This window comes from Chiloscyllium plagiosum, unplaced genomic scaffold (genome assembly GCF_037043375.1).
Source record: "Chiloscyllium plagiosum isolate Xiang-an unplaced genomic scaffold, Cpla_swu_hap1 HiC_scaffold_38, whole genome shotgun sequence".
Taxonomy (NCBI): domain Eukaryota; kingdom Metazoa; phylum Chordata; class Chondrichthyes; order Orectolobiformes; family Hemiscylliidae; genus Chiloscyllium; species Chiloscyllium plagiosum.
Window position 1 is genome coordinate 24,607,837 of NW_028270176.1, and position 15,729 is coordinate 24,623,565.

Genomic DNA, 15,729 nt, shown 5'->3' on the forward strand with positions numbered 1-15,729 from the left:
TATATCCAGTTAGATAAGAATCCCCCAATCTGTTAAAATCATTTATCTTCAGCTATCCTGTCTTTTCTCTTTAATATCTTGAACACTTTGATCAAATCACTCATGAACCCTCGAAACTTCAGAAAAAACTGACTTAATTTCTATAACCTCGCTTCATAGCCTACCTCTTGGCATCAAGGTATCATGAAGTGTCTCTCCAGGTACAGATTCACATACTACAGCAAGTACTCACATCTACAGCATTTGGCCCTCCTAATGTGGCCTGTGTTAATGTGCTACTTAGTTACCTCTGTCTGCTGTGTCAGCACTTACCAGTCACCTGTGCGTCTGAAATGGTGCACAGTGGGCAGTTTGTGGTTATGGTCAGTCGGAGGCTGATACAGTCAGGTATTAGCCATTCAGAACCCCAAACCCCATCTCCCTCTGTCACCAGGCACTGAGCAAACATCGCAGCCATATCCTGAACTTATCTTCAAATCCAATAAATTACTAGTCTCTCTTCTGAGGGAACATCTCAAAATGTAAGATAAAGAGGGTTCCAGGAGGTTTTAGGAAGTTTACGAAATGTGGAGTGATTCAGGGGCTGCAGCATATTAGAGCGAAATGAGCATAGTAAAGGCTTGAGTATGTTACAAAGCCAGGGAGGGGAGCAGGGGCTGGAGGAGGTTACTGAGATAGGAAGGGGAGCAGCAGCTGGAGGAAGTTACAGAGAGAGGGAAGAGTGTAGGGGCTGAAAGATGTTACAGAGATGGGGAGAGGACAGGGGCTGGAGAAGGTTGCAGAGATGGGGGGGGGTCAAGGGGCTGTAGGAGGTTACAGAGATAGGGAGGGATGTAGGAGCTGGAGGAGGTTACATGAATAGCAAGGAGTGCAGGGGCTGGAAGAGATCACAGAGATAGAGAGGGGTGTAGGGGCTTGGAGGGGGTTACAGAGATATGGAGGGGTGTAGGGGCTGGAGGAGGTTATGGGGATACGAAGGGGTATATGGGCTGGAGAAGGTTACTTGGATAAGGAATGGTGTAGGGGCTGGAAGAGGTTACAAAAATAGGTAGCAGTGTTGTGGCTGGAGGAGGTCACAGAGATAGGGAAGGATATTGGGGCTGGAGGATGTTACTGAAATATGGATAGGTGCAGGGGCTGGAGGAGTTTACAGAGACAGGGACGGGAGCAGGGGCTGTCGGAAGGTACAGTGATGGGATGTAGCCGTTGGAGGAGGTTTCAGAGATAGAGAGGGGTGTAGGGGCTGGAGGGGGTTACAGAGATAGGGAGGGGGTGTAGGGGCTGGAGGGGGTTACAGAGATAGGGAGGGGGTGTAGGGGCTGCAGGGGATCACAGAGATAGGGAGGGGGTGTAGGGGCTGGAGAGGGTTACAGAGATAGGGAGGGGTGTAGGGGCTGGAGGGGGACACAGATATAGGGAGGGGGTGTAGGTGCTGGAGCGGATTACAGAGGTAGGGAGGGGTGTAGGGGCTGGAGCGGATTACAGAGATAGGGAGGGGGTGTAGGGGCTGGAGGGGTTTTACAGAGATAGGGAGGGGTGTAGTGGCTGGAGGGGGTTTACAGAGATAGGGAGGGGGTGTAGGGGCTGGAGGAGGTTACAGAGATAGGGAGGGTGTGCAGGGGCTGGAGGGGGTTACAGAGATAGGGAGGGGGTGTAGGGGCTGGAGGGGGTTACAGAGATAGGGAGGGGGTGTAGCGGCTGCAGGGGATCACAGTGATAGGGAGGGGGTGTAGGTGCTGGAGCGGATTACAGAGATAGGGAGGGGGTGTAGGGGCTGGAGGGGTTTTACAGAGATAGGGAGGGGTGTAGTGGCTGGAGGGGGTTTACAGAGATAGGGAGGGGGTGTAGGGGCTGGAGGAGGTTACAGAGATAGGGAGGGTGCAGGGGCTTGAGGGGGTTACTGTGATAGGGAGGGATGTGTGGCTGGAGGAGGTTACAGGGATAGCGAGCGGTGTAGGGGCTGGCGAGATTACAGAGATAGGGAAGGATGTAGTAGCTGGAGGAGATTACAGAGATAGGGACAGGTTAAGGGGCTTGAGGAGGTTACAGGGGTAGGTAGGCTTTGGAGGAGGACACAGAATAGATAGAGGTTTTGGGGCTGGAGGTGGTTACAGGGATAGGGAGGTGTATAGGTGCTGGAGGAGGTTCCAGAGATCTGGAGAGATCTAGGGACTGGAGGAGGTTTCAGAGATTGTGAGGGGTGTGGCTGATTGCGAACGTTGTAGGATTAGCAATATTACTACTCCATGAAGTGATGTGAAGTGGGAAATGAGGCACTACAGGGAGAATTGAGAGTGGGACCTGCTGGACCATTAGACAGAGTTTGGGTTCCTAAGTCATCCCAAGATTCTGGAAAACCCACAGGGAAATTGATTGAGGGCCACCCTAGAGCAGCACTTATTTCTTCCACGTTGGGTGGAGTAAGAGCGGACATTGAGCTGAATGACCCTGGATCTCACAGAGACTGGACAATGGGACGCCATCAGGTTTGGAGATAAGAAAGCAACAGGATGAGAGATGCAGAAGGTGGAGAGGAGACAGCCTTTAATCACTCTCACATTAATCACATGTAATGACACACATCGGGATTGAGATCACAGGTTAGGCCATTCAGAACGCACCCAGACCCACTAGACTGTGAATACAAACTGCAGGGAACCCCACCCCAACCCCTTAAAATCTTCCTCCCATCAGCTGGGGCTTTGAAAGATCCTGAATGAACATTTGGCACACCGTTCCAGCCTGTGTTCACTGTGTGGATGGAAACCTCAGTGAATGCCACAGGCAAGGCCCATGTTTACTCTCCAACATTCCCCTTGCCCCTAAGAAAGTGATGGTCCTCCTCTTGTCTTGAACCAGCTGCTTTCCCTCCTGGTAAAGGAGACTGTCTCCGTGTGGAATAACATCCAGGATCTGAACCAGCAGTGAAGGTTCCACGACTGAATAGCCCATTAACTATCTCAGTCTTTTTCCCCAACATAACACTGGAGCGATCAGATGGAGGTGGGGTTGAAGACAGGAAACATTGACCAGAGAGATGGCATATATTTTCTGGGAGGGTATCCAGTGGATACTAGCCCAAGGTAACTTCAACTTATGGCAAAATGTAATCACTCTTCCTCTCTCTGCCCCTCTCATTCTGGCCTCCCATCTTTCCGAAAACCTTCCTCACCAACCCCCAGAGGAAAAGGATGCTGGCTCCCAGTGAAGGCCCTTGGCACCATGCCCCCACACTGTTCACCAGTGGTGGACCATTCCTGTGCTCTCCTGGCACTTCCCTCCCCTCCCCGTGCCCAGCGCTGGGGCACCCTGCTACTTCTCCCAGAGTCTCAAGTTGCACATCTGGAAACTGCCATTACCCACAAAGCATAGAAATAGGAGCAGGATTTGGCCATTCAGCCTGTCGATCCTGCTCTGCCATTCAGTAGGATCATGGCTGCTTCATCCCCCTCAATAGCCTGCTCCTGCTTTCCCCAAGGGACTTTTGATATCTTTCGGCCCAAGACCTACTTCCAACTCCTTCTTGAAAACATTCAATGTTTTGGCTGTTTCTGTGGCAGAGTTCTGCAGGCTCACCGCACTCAGGGTGAAGTCATTTCTCCTCAGCTCACTCCTAAATGTTCTACCCTATATCCTTGGAGTATCACCCCTAGTTCTCAAATCCCCTGCTTTCAGGAACGCCCTTCCAGCGTCTACGCTGTGCAGAACGGTTAGTATTTCAAAGGTTTCTGTGAGATTTGCCCTCATTCTTCAAAACTTCAGGAAACGTACCCATCACTGATCCAACCTCTCCTCGTACATCAGTCCTTCCATTCACGAATCAGGCTGGGAAAGCTTTGCTGCACTTCTTCCATCACCAGAACATCCTTCCTCAAACAGGGCGACTCAAACTGCGTACAATACTCCAGGGGTGATCTCACCAATACCCGTGTACAATTACAGCTCCGTACTCCTGTCCTCCCACTTTGAAGGCCAACGTACCATTTACTTGCTGCACCTGCAACGCTTACTCACAGCAACTGGTGGACAAGGACACCCAGGCCTTGTTGCATCTTTCCCTTTTCCAAACTATCATTATTCAGCTAAAATTCTGCTTTCCTGTTTTTTCTCCCAAAATGGATAACCTCACATTGTACTGCATCTGCCATGCATGTAACCGCCCACTCAAACTGTTCAATTCACACTGGATTTTCTCTGCATCGACTCACAGTTCACCCACCCACCTCTCACCAGGCTATGTGCCAAATGCAAATTTGGTACCCATAGGGAGGGCCTCAACCAGGACCTTGGGTTCATGTCACATTACAGGTGACCACCATTGCACTATACACACACACACAGATACTCCTGCACACACACACTCTCTCACACACACAGGCACTCCTATACACACATACACTCGGACACACATTACCGCACACAGACACCCACACACACACTTACAGACAAACACACTCCCACACTCACACATGCACCCCATCACAGACTTAAGACACTCTGCACTCACTATACACACACACATACACTTTCTCACACTCACAACCCCCAACCCAAACAGATACCCACACACACAGACAGACAAAGACATTTCTCCTCAGCTCACTCCTAACTGTTCTACCCTATATTTTGCACACATATATTTTGTGGGGTGAATTTGTACTTGCAGGGTTACATTGTACTTTGCTCAAAAACTGCATGAATTTATGTAAAACTCGGTTATCTCACTTTTTAGATTAGAATCAATCTAAACATCATGGCATAGACAGAGAACACAGGAGGCCAACACCTTCAACATATTGTCCAGCTATCACCATTGTTAACAGCTAACCCGAGTATGTAACTTTTTTAAAAAAGGTTTTGTGATTTACACATGAAAGAAGTGAAGCTATCACTGTATTCTAACAGATGAAAGGCTTAACAGACAATCAATTTTTCAATATATAATTTCAGTTACATCACACTGTAAATTTTTTCCAAAAATTCTGTGTGTTAGGATTGAGCCTTCCACTATCACCTGATGAAGGAACGTCATTCTGAAAGCTAGTGTGCTTCCAATTAAACCTGTTGGACTATAACCTGGTATTGTGTGATGTTTAACTTTGTACACCCCAATCCAACAATGTCAATGAGGTGCAGAATGAAGAAGAATCTCTTTGGAGGTTGTTTCATGGTCAGTTTGGGAGAAGTGAAGAATTTCTAACTCTCACTGAGATAAATGAAATATGTAGATCCAGTGAAGATTTTGAAGTTAAATTCGGAGACATGTGAGATGTATCATAATCACATTTACTACCTGATTATCCCTCTACTTTGATACTCAATTCGTGGTGTACATGTTTTGTTCATTTTATTAGTTTCCAAACAAAGTAAAATCTATTGTTGCTTGTCCAAAACCATAGGATTGTACATTACTCATTTCTTAAGTCCACTAGATACCATACAGGACACAGATATAAAACAAACATTGCTTGCTCCTCAGTCAATGGTATCATTAATTTGACAATTTTACATCATCACAGCTATGATGTGATGTCTGTTTGAAGAACAACTGAGTCTGTTTTAATTACAAGGACACTGTCAAAACTTAACTGTAAAGGTAGCACAAATAATCATGTCTCAGTTTTATACATGCCACCACAGAATGTATAAACTTATAAAATTCCAATGAGGCAACCAACCTCCCACTTTACCTGATGGACTGCTGCTCAAGGTCACAGCAATTCACACCAAGTTGCATCAGCAACAGAAATAAATCTGTTGAATGGAACACAATTAATTTTAGAAAGAAACGCTGAGAAGAAAAGGCTTTCTCATCTGTTTCTGTGCAGCGTAAAGTGTCCACCTGAAACATGCACAGTCAATCATGAGTAAGATGGCCATAATAACAAAAGGGGTTAAAGCCATATGGTATGAGAGGTAGATGGGTGTACAGTGAGTAAACAGAATTAAAATGATCAAAGGTCCAGACCAAAAAATGGAAATGAAATTGTAATTTCCCATAGCACATTTAGATTATTGCAATGATGGCATGCTGCTATTTCTCAACTGATGATCATTGAGGATGAGAATTGATCAAGAGGACTGGAAGTTTGGCTTTAGTTTTTTTTTAATTTAAGCATATTTAAAATTTTTACATCATTCACCATGGGGACAGTGAACGAGACAGGGAGAGATGCATTCTCTGCTTCTGTTTAGGAACTTAGACCATTTCCTCATATCCAAATATGCTTTGTGCACTCTGTCTTTAATTATCCATTTTCCCGCCTCAAAAAGCCACATTGTCTCACACGGCTCAAACATTGAGGAGCACTTTATTTTCAAGGTGAAAACATCCTTGGACTTCTGTTTCAGTAACTGCATTCCAACTTCAGATAACCTTTCCTAAAAATGGAAAATTTGTGGTAGTCTACATTCCTACATCATTAATGAAAATGAATGACAAAGATTTAAAAACGCATTTCATTGCCAAATAAATAAATAAATAGTGTAAAATGCAATTTTAAACATCATTCATTCTCTCTGATTCTCAGGTTTCAGACGGGATTTAATGGCAACACAGTTAGGATCAGAACACACTTTTCCAAAAAATAAGTCACAATCTCTTTGACATTAAATACTACAACTGGGACATACCCACCATTTATTCACATGGGAGCAATCACTGCGACCTCTGTTGAGAAAAATGTGCACTGCTCCAGCAAAGGTCTTTCTGTACTTCCCTTATTCTCTTAAAATGGTTATGGTTTGAGTGGAACCATTTGAAGAAAATTGGATTGTCTCTCCACAGTCTCAGATTCTCCCCCTCACTGCTTCTAAAAGGACATGAGCATAGTTGCACAAAACTTCTATTTCCATTGTTATCAGTCCAACTGCCATTTCAGTTTATAATTCAAAACAGTGCATTGCAATTTACCCTGTGACTTGCCATTAGAGTGACTTGACTGAGTGATACCAGGGATGAGGGACTTCAGTTGATGTGGAAAGAATGGAAACATTGGGATTACTCTTTCTCATAGGGAGGGAGGTTGCTTCACTGAGTGAAGAGACAGGATCAAACATATTTCCAAACTGTGAAGAGTGAAGACACCAATTTTGAAACAAACCTGATTGATCTGTGGTATCCGAGATACTGAAAAGCTGAGAACTTTGTCAATTCCAAGAGGTGCAGGATTCTGTGTCCTCAGATAACTAACGCCAAATACTCAGGCAGAAAGAGAAAGTTCAAAAGAAATGGTAACTAAATGGTCTGAAGTTATTAAGATCAAGATGTGGAGGAGAGTTTGCTGCAGCAATAAAAAACCCTGGTTCAAACATTTTGGAACACAGTGTGTGTGCTCCTGGGGCCCAGACTCTGGAAAGGGCATCCGAGCCTTGGATAGAGAGATCCCATAACGTGACCAATGCACAAAGCATTAGATTATGAGAAGGGAGATGTCTCTATTCTGTACAATAGTCATTGGGGGAGGAAATGTTTTAACTCAAAGCCAAAAAGGGTAGCGCTGGAAAAGCACAGCAGGTCAGGCAACATCCGAGGAGCAGGAGAGTCATTGTTTTGAGCACGAGGAAAAAGTGAGGACTGCAGATGCTGGAGATCAGAGTCACGAGAGTGGGGCTGGAAAAGCACAGCAGGTCAAGCAGCATCCGAGGAGCAGGAGAGTCATTGTTTTGAGCATTAGGAGAAAGTGAGGACTGCAGGTGCTGGAGATCAGAGTTGAGAGAGTGGTGCTGGAAAAGCTCTGCGGGTCAGGCAGCATCCGAGGAGCAGGGGAATCAATGTTTCGGGCAAGAACCCTTCATCAGGAAGGTGGGGGGTGGTGAAAGACGGCAGAGAGATTAACAGGAGGGTAGGGGTGGGGCAGAGGGAAGGTAGCTGGGAACGAGATTGGTGGATAATGATTGCGATTGGTCAGTGGGAAGAGTGGAGTGAATAGGTGGGAAGGAAGATGGCCAGGTAAGACAGAACAAAAGGGCGATGCTGGGTTGGAGGGTTGATTTGGGATGAGGTGGGGGGAGGGGAGATTTGGAAACTGGTGATGTCGATGTTGATGTCATGCGGATGAAGTGTCCCAAGGCGTTCTTCCTCCAGGTGTCGAGTGGTTTGGATTGTGCAGTGGAGCTGGTTCTGCATTCTGTCTCCCCGATGTAGAGGGAACCACATGGAGAGTAACGGACACTGTAGATGAGGTAGGTGGATATGCAAGGAAATCCCTGCCAGATGTGAAACGATCCCTTCGGGTCTTGGACGGAGGTGAGAGGGGAGAAGTTTACACAGGTGTTACACCTCGTGCAGTGGCAAGGAAGGTGCTGTGTGTGGAGAGTGGATTGGTGGGGAGTGTGGACCGAACGGGGCAGTCGCAGAGGGAATGTTCTTGTTGGAACGCAGATAGGAATGGGGAGAGAAATATGTCTCTGGTTGTGGGGTCTGACTGTAGGTCACCGAAATGGCAGAGAATCATGCGCTGTATCTGGAAATTCGTGGGTTGGAAGGTGAGGACCAGAGGGGTTCAGTCCTCGTTGTGGTTGGAGGGGTGTGGTTCCAGGGCGGAGGTGCAGGAAGTGGAGGAGATGTAGTGGAGTGCATTGTTGATCACGTGGGATGGAAAATTGTGGTCCTTGAAATAGGAGGCCATCTGTGATGTCCTGGAGTGGCGTTGCTCCTCCCCTGCCAACCCAACCAGTCTCCCTTCACCGACGCACCCATATCGGTTTGCGGAACTGATCCTGACCCTCAGGATCTATTGAATCCTTCCACTTCCTCCAAACCAGAGGCATAGCTACTGGCACCAGCAGGGGGCCCCAGCTATGCCTGGCTCTCTGTCTCCCTCACTTAAAACCATTACCATCACCCACCATTTCTGCCCCTACATCAATGACTGTGTTGGCACTACCTCATTCTCCCACGAGGAGGTTAAACAGTTCATCAACTTCACCAACACCTTTAACCCTGACCTCAAGTTCACCTGAACCATCTTCGACACCTCCCTCACTTTCCTGGACCACTCCATCTCTGACTTTGGCAATCGAATCAACACAGGCATCTATTCAAACACACTGCGTCCCAAGCGACCTTGACTACACCTCCTCCCACCCTCCGTCCTGTAAAAATGCCATCCCTTACTTCTAATTTCTCCGCCTCAGCTATATCTGCTCAGAGGAGGAGCAATTCCACTCCAGGACATCCCAGATGGCCTCCTATTTCAAGGACCACAATTTCCACTCTCACATTATCAACAATGCCCTTCAGAACATCTCCTCCATTTCCTCAAACCCCAAGTAGATATAGTGCATTAACCTCCGCCATTTCTGCCACCTACGGTGAGATCAGTATGAAATTAACACATCACTACTCTCAGTATGAGAGGTGATCTCATTGAGACATCATGTTTTCTTTAGGGTCTTGGGAGGGTAACTGCTTGAGAGGATGTTTCCCACATGGGAGTGTCTCAAATCAGAAAGAGCAGCAGAATTGTGGGATGCTGATTTCGGATTGTAATGAGAAAGCATTCCTTCTCTCAGACTGCTGTGAGTCTTTGGAACTGCTTACACAGAGAGATCTGTGATAATGTCAAGGTGAAATGAATTCTGGCATCCAAGTGACTATTACATGATGCAGTGCAGTTTCAGCTCCTCCAACTCCATTACAGGATGAGCAGGAGATAGCCATCTGGGAATGGCAAGCATCAGCGTACACCTTGGACTGAATTAATCTCGGGAGTGCATCCCATGGGATGAAGAGAGTCTGGTGTAGTTCTGTAGGCAATTTGCTAAAAGGACTGGAGCTAAATTTGTCCTGGGAATTGAGATCAAAACAAATGCAGTTTCATAAAGTATGAAGAGGTATATAAGATTCAGAACAGTCAGCAGTTACCTGTGAATTGGAGCCTTTAATTTCAACAGGGATCAGCCATCAGCTTTCTTAGAAAACGACAATGTCAAACGTGGAGAGGATAAGAGTTCTATTTGCCACTACATACATTTTCCGTTGTATCATTGCACCCCTCGGAATTCTTGGTGAGTTCTCATACATTTAAAATTGAGCCTCACTGTGTACAGGAAGAACACAGCGGTGTTTGTAGATTCATGAAAGGTGTTCTCTCCATGTTATTTATTACATCTTTCTTTCATAGCTCCAGCAAATTAACTTCCAATGACAATTTACGTTTTATTGCTGCTCACATTGCTAGTATCTCCAGTTCATTAAGTGAGAGTGTTCTGAGAGCAATATTGCTGTAATGTCGGATATGGACTCGAGAGTCACTTCCTACAAGTGAAGGTAAAGAAATCGTAAGAGCAGTCAGAACAACTTTCTAACAGAGGGTGGAACGCATGTGGAATGAGCTGCCCGCAGAAGTGATTGAGGCTGTTTCATTAACAACATTGAAAAGGCATTTGGACGCATACATGGATAGGAAAGGTGTAGAAGGATATGGGCCATGTGGTTAGCCTGGATAGACATTTTGGTCAGCATGGGCCAGTTTGGGCCAAAGGGCCTTTCTCCGTAATGTAGGACTCTATGACTCTATAACACACAACTTATAACAGGGAAAATAAATGTGCCATTTGTCACGTGGTGCACCACGGAGAGCTAAAACTCTACAGTGTTATACTTGGTGAATGCTCAGAATTAGAGTGTAATTCTCGATCAAATTATTTTGAGAATTAGCTGGATACAAATGTCATGAAGTTGGAGGTGTGTATTGTACTTTTAAGAGAGAGTGAACGCTGTTCTGAACTGAGAGATTACAAGCAATTGTGTGTATGACTAGATGGCAGTCCCAAACTGCACTGGAAAATCAAAAATATCTAACATTTGGCCATGAAAGAGATACCTGAGTTTTGGTTGCTGCTTTGACCACATTTCCAACTTAACCCATCAGTTTAAATTATGTCCCAGTATACTAAAACCTTTTCGTGGCTGTATTTATTGATTTTCTAATATCAAACCAATGAGACAATGCGATGTTGGGGGTATAAAAATGCAGACAGTTTCAACTTTGGAGAGAGAGCAACTGCCACCAAGACAGAAACATCTGGAGATGTAACAACTTGCTCTCCAAGAAATTAGGAAAAACTCTCAATCAAAGATACATTTTAGTATGAAACATATTCGCAGTAAATAGAAAGACGATGACCCAGAGACATCTTCAGCTGGAAGAGAGAAGACAGAAGAATACAGAGACTGTGTCATTTTGATATTAAATTGATATAATTTTTGTAAGTGTCTTCTTGGAACAGCATACTGTTGCAGAGTTGGAGGCCGATGGGGGTGAGTAATTAAGAGAGTGGGGGGCTTATAGTTGCAAATAGTTGTTATTTAAAGTTCACTTTTAGAGTTGAAAAATAATTTGATTTCATTTTCTTGAAATTGTGGAATTTGGGAGTTCTCTATCACTCGGATTTTAAAAGATTACGAGATGAGGCGAGATTTCCTGGGTGTTGGGTTCAATTAACCGAGGGATTCACCTCCGTGTCATAACAGTTTGGAGGATCAGGTTGAACATCTGGATAGATTTGAACAGGTTTAGACAGATCCAGTCTGAGACTTGGACAGATTTGAACAGATTTGAGATACGAAATGTCCCATAAGATTTAAACATTTGCGCATCAGAGTCCTAGATCTTTAATTAATATGTAGGTGAAAACTTTGTTTAATTTTAGTTACTTGTGTTTGGTTCAAATAAAAGTGAGGGAAGTGGCTCTTAAGATTGCTCAAGCGGTTCGAGGTTCTGGGGTCTGAAGATGCTTCCCAAATTTGCCAAGAAAGTTTAGAAAGACAGGGGAAGGACATAGAATTAGTAAATAGGTTAGCAGTGGGTTTAACCTGGGACAAAAGGAAAGCTGAAATTGTGATGGAGTTGTTCAAGCACTTACGTGTATCAGAGAAACAGACACGTGCAAATCGTACATGTTGCAGTTCATAAAATTGTGACAGCAGATGCGTTATTGTGGGCTTAAAGAGAGTGTAGATAATTTCCAATGTCATTTATATGTGCACAAATTAGTCTGAAAGGTAAACTTAGATTAATGACCTATGTATTTCATTGTAATGGAATTAACATTAGCAAAACAGAAGCCGACTTTTCATTATGATGGTCCATTATTTTCTTAAAGGGGGAGGTGTTATGAATTTGAAGGTGTGTACTGTACCTTTAAGAGAGAGTGAATGTGGTTATGAACTGAGAGATTACAAGCACCTGTGTATAAGACTAGATGGCAGTCCCAGGACATACTGGAAAATAGAAAATATGTAACATTTGGCTGTGAAATATATACCTGAGTTTTGGATGCTATTGGACAATAATTCAAATTTAATCAATCAGTTTAAATTATACCACCAGATTCTAAAACAAATTGAATTTATTGTTTTGCCAACCTCAAAGCAATGAGATGATCTGATGTGTGGTGCGGGGTATATATAAAAGTGTGGACTGTTTGAAAATGGGAGAGAGAGCAACTGCCATCGAGACAAGAATGCCTGGAGGTCTAACATCTTGCTCTCCAAGAAATCAGAAAACATTCTGTCTAAGGTACCTTTTATTATGAAACATACTCGCAGTAAATAGAAAGAAGATAACCGAGAGAGATACTAGGCCGGAAGACAAAAGACAGTGGCTGTGCGCTTTTGAAATTAAATTGATGCAATTTTTATGTGTCTTATTAGAACAGCATATTGTTACAGAGTTGGAGGCCGATAGGGGTGAGCAATGAAGAGAATGGTGGGGGACTTATAGTTGTGAATAATTGTTATTTAAAGTTGAAACTGTCTGCATTTAAAGTTCACTTTTAGAGTTGAATAATAAATTGATTTCATTTTCTTGAAATTGTGGAATTTGGGAGTTCTCTATCACTCAGATTTTAACAGATTACGAGGCAAGATGAGCTCTCCAGGGTGTTTGGGTTTAATTAACAAAGAGGTTCACCATTGTGTCATAACAGTTTGGGGCTCCGGTCAAATACTTGGATAAATTTGGACAGGTTTTGACAGATCCTGTCTGAGATTTGAACAGGTTTGAGATATGAAATGTCCCAGAAGATTTAAACATTTGTGAATTGGTGTCCTCAAATAAAATCTTCAAATAAAATGTAGGTTATAAATTGTTTAATTTCAGTTGCTTGTGTTTGGTTCAAATAAAAGTGAGGGAAATGGCTCTTAAGATTGCTCAAGAGGTTCTGGGGTTTGAGGACGCTTCCCAAATTTGCCAAGAAAGTTAAGAAAGACAGAGGAAAGACATACTTTCAGAATTAGGAAATAGGTTAGCATTGGATTTAACGCGGGACAAAAGGAAAGCTGAAATTGTCATGGAGTTATTCAAGCACTTACGTGTATCAGAGAAACAGACAGGTGCAAATCGTACATGTTGCAGTTCATAAAATTGTGATAGCAGATGCATTATTGTGTATTTACAGAGAGTGTAGATAATTTCCAATGTACAGAAATTAATCTGAAAGGTATAACTTAGACGAATGACCAATGTATTTCATTGTAGTGGAACTAAAGTTAGAAAAACAATCATCTTTTCATTTTTTATTCTGAACAGGGGAGGTGTTATGAAGTTGAAGGTGTGTCCTGTACCTTTAAGAGAGTGTGACTGTTGTTATGAACTGAGAGATTGCAAGCAACTGTGTACATGACTAGATGGCAGTCCCAGAGCACACTAGAAAATTGAATATATGTAACATTTGGCTGTGAAAGACACCCCTGAGTTTTGGTTGCTGTTTGGACAATAATTCAAATTTAAGCAATCAGTTTAAATTATGCCCCCAGGTTCTAAAATCCAATTGAATTTATTGTTTTGCCAATGTCGAAGCAATGAGATGAGACGATGTTTGAGGGGGCTGTATAAAAGTGTGGACAGTTTGAAAATGGGAGAGAGAGCAACTGCCATCGAGACAGGAACACCTGGAGATTGAACGTCATGCTCTCCAAGAAATTGGGAAACCCTCTCTATCAAAGGTAACTTTTCATATGAAACATGCTCACACTAAAAAGAGGGAAGATGACTCGCAAAGATTATCAGCCGGAAGAGGGAAGACAGAAGAAGACAGTGGCTGTGTGGTTTTGAAATTCAGTTGATGTAATTTTAATAAATGTCTTATTGGAACAACATATTGTTAAAGAGTTGGAGGCCATTTGGGGTAAGCAGTTAAGAGAAAGGGGGCTTATTGTTGTGAATAGTTGTTGTTTACTGTTCACTCATAGAGTTAAAAAAAGATGCTATTTTCTTAAAATAGTGGAATTTGGAAGTTCTCTGTCACTCATATTTTAACAGATTACGAGGCAAGATGAGCTTTTCAGGGTGTTTGGGTTTAAGTAACAGAGGTATTCACCTCCCTGTCATCACATATCTCAGTGTGATGCTTCTTTGAAAGGAGCATCGTTGTTCAGTTTGTAACTCTGAAGGAATTGATGTTTAATAATGAATGATTTATGAGTTACTTGGCCATTCTACAGCATCACTGACAGGACTCATACTCCCCAACTCTTCCTCTGTGTTTTACAATTGGGTTTCCATTGCATGAGAAATTGATCACATTAAGAACTGATACGGGTCAGACATTGAGTGCTTGCATCCTGGAGTAACACATTCTCACATTTCAAATAACATTTCTTTTCTTATAAATGAGACAAATTGATCAAACTTAAATGGTGAAAGTAAGGACTGCAGATGCTGGAGATTAGAGTCAAGATTAGGATGGTGCTGGAAAAGCACAGCAGGTCAGGCAGCACCCAAGGAGCAGGAAAATCGAAGGTTCGGGCATAAGCCATTCATCAGGAATGAGGCTGGGAGCCTCGGGGTGGAGAGATAAATGGGAAGGAGGTGGGGCTGGGGGAAGGTAGCTGATAGAGCAATAGGTCAGAGAGGAGGGTGGAGTGGATAGGTTTACTTCCCCACAGATTACCTTTAAATGTGACAGAGCCACAAAGAAATGCACTTGTGCTTTATTTAATTGCAATTTTTATTATCATGATCAAATTGATGGTTCTGGCCTAACAATTGTCCCTTCGTATTTCCTAAATGCATTCTTTGTAATTGTGCTGATTAAAGAAGGAACCCAGCTCTCCAAAATGAACAAAGAGCCTCCTAAATGCTGAAAGTGATCAATGCTCTTTTATCTTATTTGTGATGGGAAATAACAAAGACTCCCACTCTCTTTACACTCTAATTTGGTGCAGAGAACTGGAAAGATTAGTACCGAGAAAAATTAACACATCACTACTCTCTTTCAATGATGCTTGCCTAATATTTGTTATATTGGCATACTGTAATTATTATTCAGATAATAACCTGTCCATATGTTTTTTTGATGTTTGTTTCTCCAAGGAAATTTAGTGACGATTATCATTCTTGCCCGAGGAAGATGTGGGCTGAACAAATGTATCACCAGCTATCTTGTAGCAATGGCAGCAACAGATTTACTTGTCATCTTCTTTAGTGTGGTAACATCATTCATCTTTGATGCATTATACACCTACATGCCCCACACTGTCCGTTGTATCCTTCAAGAAGTGATGACATATGTAACCCTTGATTGTTCTGTCTGGTTAACAGTTCACTTTTGATCACTTTGTTTCTATTTGTTGCCAGCAGTTCAAACTCAAATATTCCACTGTCACAACTGCAAGGGTGGTGATAGGAACCGTGTGTATATTGAGTTTGGTGACTAACATCCCCTACTACTTCACTTATGAATCCTATGAATTATATATGCCTGTTGGTTGTACACAAA